Source organism: Nannospalax galili, unplaced genomic scaffold (genome assembly GCF_000622305.1).
Source record: "Nannospalax galili isolate Female #2095 unplaced genomic scaffold, S.galili_v1.0 scaffold199, whole genome shotgun sequence".
Lineage (NCBI taxonomy): Eukaryota > Metazoa > Chordata > Mammalia > Rodentia > Spalacidae > Nannospalax > Nannospalax galili.
In genome coordinates, this window is record NW_008343559.1 from 2,719,837 (window position 1) to 2,723,383 (window position 3,547).

The 3,547-nt window shown below is 42.9% G+C and overlaps 1 pseudogene; it reads left to right on the top strand.

Annotated features, from left to right (window-relative positions):
* The first annotated feature begins 2,044 nt into the window (after positions 1-2,044).
* On the top strand, positions 2,045-3,052 carry LOC103739385 (annotated as a pseudogene).
* Positions 3,053-3,547: the final 495 nt, after the last annotated feature.

The following is a 3,547-nucleotide window of genomic DNA, read 5'->3' on the forward strand; positions in this document are numbered from 1 at the left end:
AAAAAAAATAATAAGAGAAAAGGACGTGAAACTGGGACAAAGACATTGGAGGAAAAGCAAGAATTGGAAAGTATGGAGTTGGGGTAGATATGTCCAAAGTATGTTGTATACATGTATGAAATTCTCCAAGAATAAATAAAACATAAAATTATGATGTATTAAATCAAGTTTAACACTATTAAGCTTGTTCTACCCCATATTCTTTGAAGGCTTAGTTTCACCATAGGACAGCCTAAATTTATGACCAAAACCCTTGACTAGCTGCTCTGAAGTGAATTTACCCTTTTCACGCACTCTTAATCTGCACACACTGCATTTATTGAGGGCTAATTTGAGGAAATTGAAATACCCAGATCTTAAATGGATAGCATGAAGGCATTACATATATGTCCAACACATGAATCAAGACTCAGAAACTTCTCATATCTTTCCAGCTAATAGTCTTCGCTTACCATACCCCACTGCAGAAGTAACCACTATTTTACAAACATGTACATACATGTTATACAAACATATCATACCTGTTTCCCATTCTCTTACTAATCTTTCTCTAGGATATAGTCATGAAAATGGAATAATGGTTTACATGGTAAGCATTTCTTAGGTCCTTTAAAACATGCCAAATTATCTTTCAGAAAGATCCTCCCAAGTTAGCAGTGTGGAATAGCCTCTTTACCAGCATCATCTCTTCTAATTTTTGACAAATTGTTAAGCAAGCAGTTGGTTGTTTGTTTGATCCTTTAAGTAAGAATTGCTTTCTGGTTACTCATTTACTGTCTTTCTATAATTTTATAATGATTTTTTATCTTTAGTCTGTGGTTTGTAAATTTTTTTTAATTTATATGTAAGAATGTATTGCCTACATGTAATGTGCACCCATGTCGTGCAATACCAGCGGAGGTCAGAAGAGGGCATCCGATTCCTCTGGAACTGGAGTTACAGATGGTTGTTAGCTGCCATGTGCGTGCTGGGAATCAACCTGGAGTCCTCTGCAAAAGCAGCCAGTGCTTTTAACTGCTGAGTCATCTGTGTAGGTTGGATAGTCCTAGGAGTATGCTGTACTGTGCTTTTACTTTGCTGTTTGTTTCTTTGCTTTGAGAGAGACCTTCCCTCTGTAAACAATGTTGGCCTGGAATTCTGTGTTGCCCAGGATGGACTCAAACTCATGATCCTCCTGTGTCAGCCTCCCAAGTGCTGGGATTATAGGCAAGCAGTACGGTGTCTGGCTTGTACTGCACTTTTACAACTTGAATATTTCAACATCAGTCTACCCTGTCATAGAATGTGAGCAATCTTTTAAAATCCGTTTTGAAGTTGAGAGAATCAGGGCTGATAGTTGGCTCAGGTTCTAGTTCTGACTTTGTCAGGAGTTAGTTCTCTGAACTGACGGTTTTCATGTCCTGTTGAAATTTTTCATCTGTTCTATGTGCAATCTCTTAAGCACTTTCTAGTTTGAAAGTACTTGATTTTTGTGACTTTAGCTTTAGGTGATTCTAGTGTCATATATGTTAAACAGGTATATAATTGAATTAGAGAGATTTTTTATTTCAACTCTACATACGTGAAAATAAAAATTTTGTTAGAGAAAAGGGAAATGAATTCACATTATTTAATGATGCTAATATCTAAATTATTGGACTTAGCTTTTCTATGTTAAGTTCCTTTAAAAGTTTTGTATTTCAAATATAAAATGTGAAGGAATTATCTAGTTCTATAATATTTTCTTTGTTATAAAGCTTTATTTACCTTCCTCTCTCCTTCATTAGTCATTCTTCAACTCCACTTCCAGGGGATCCCACAGCCTCTTCTGTCCTCAGCCGGCATTGCACCGCACGGGTGCACTTACTTACACGCAGGCAATACACGCATACACATTTAAAAAAAAAAAAGATTAGCTAGTGAAGAGGTAGGCTAAGCACTCTGTCTTGGAAAGGCAACAAATCTTTACAAGGAGTGGAATAAAGAGCTGGGCTGTCAAGTCGGCATCCACTCTGCAAGCAAAGGTCCCTCGCACCTGCTCCTCGGACCTGCCACCCCGGTCGCCATGGACGGCTATGTCGCTGCAATCGCTGTGTACAACGCTCTGGCGTGTGCAAAGCTGCCTTCACCTACGACAACGCTCCCTGGGCTGTCTTCCCCTCCGTAGTGAGCCGCCCATGGCAGCAGGGCATGAGCTAGAAAGACTCCGACGTGGGCGACAGGGCCCAGAGCAAGAGACCGTCAAGCACGGCCTTGTCACCCACTGGGACAACATGGGGAAGATCTGGCATCACACCTTCTATGATGACGAGCTACGTGGGGCCATGTTTCAACACCCCAGCCATGTACGTAGTCATCCAGGCCGAGCTTGCCCCTGTAGCCTCTGGCCATACACTGGCATCATGATGGACAGGGTCCCCACACTGTGCCCATCCATGAGGACTACTATCTCCCCCATGCCATCCTGCATCTGGACCTGGCTGGCCATGACCTGGTAGACTACCTTGTGAAGGTCCTGACCTAGCGTGGTTACAGCTTCACCACCATAGCTGAGCCGGAAATCGTGCGTGATGTCTAGGAGAGTCTGTGCCACGGCACTCTGGACTTTGAACAAGAGATGGCCACCGCTGCATCTTTCTCCCCTGGGAGAAGAGCTACGAGCTGCCCGATGGCCAGGTCATCTCCATTGGCCACGAGCGCTTCAGAAGCACTCTGCCAGCCTTCCGTCCTGAGCATGGAATCCTTCGGTATCCACGAAACTATCGTCAATTCCATCGTGAAGTGTGACGTCGACATCCGTAAGGACCTCTATGGCAACACAGTGCTGTCTGGTGGGACCACCATGTACCCTGGCATCGCCACAGACAGGGTGCAGAGGAAATCACCGCTCTGGCTCCCAGCACCATGAAGATCAAGATCATCGCTCTCCTTGAGCACAAGTGCTCCATGTGGGTCGGTGGCCTCCATCCTGACCTTGCTATCCACCTTCTGGTAGATGTGGATCAGCAAGCGGGAGTATGAGTTCAGGCCCTCATCGTCCACTGCAACTGCTTCTAGGTGGACTGTTACTTAACTGAGTAAGCTGGTACACCCTTTCTTGACAGAACCTAACTTGCAAAGAAATAAACAAAGAAAATGAGACAATATTTTCATAGCTTTTTTTTTAAACTAAAAAAAAATTGGTTTTTTTCTTTTCTTTCTTTTTTATTTATAGATTTTTTTTCTTGTGTAGCCCCCTCCCCCACTGGAGCCCATATACTCTGTCAACCCTGTTACTGTCCACTGTGTTATAAGTGCCCCCAGCTGATACCCAGTGCTAGTCCATCCACTAAGTCTTAGCCTATATAGAGTTCCTTGTTTTAGCTCTTCTTCATCTAGCAGCAATCAGTTGCCAAAATTCCTTTAGATATTTGCTGCTTGATAATTGGTGGATGTGAGGGACATTGCCATTGAAATCTACCTGATGACTTTGTATCCATGCTCAGATGCCAAGGAGCTAAGAAAGTGACTGACTGTGACTAGTAATAATCAGATATATGGAGATTAGAAACACATGTGCATCTTAGTG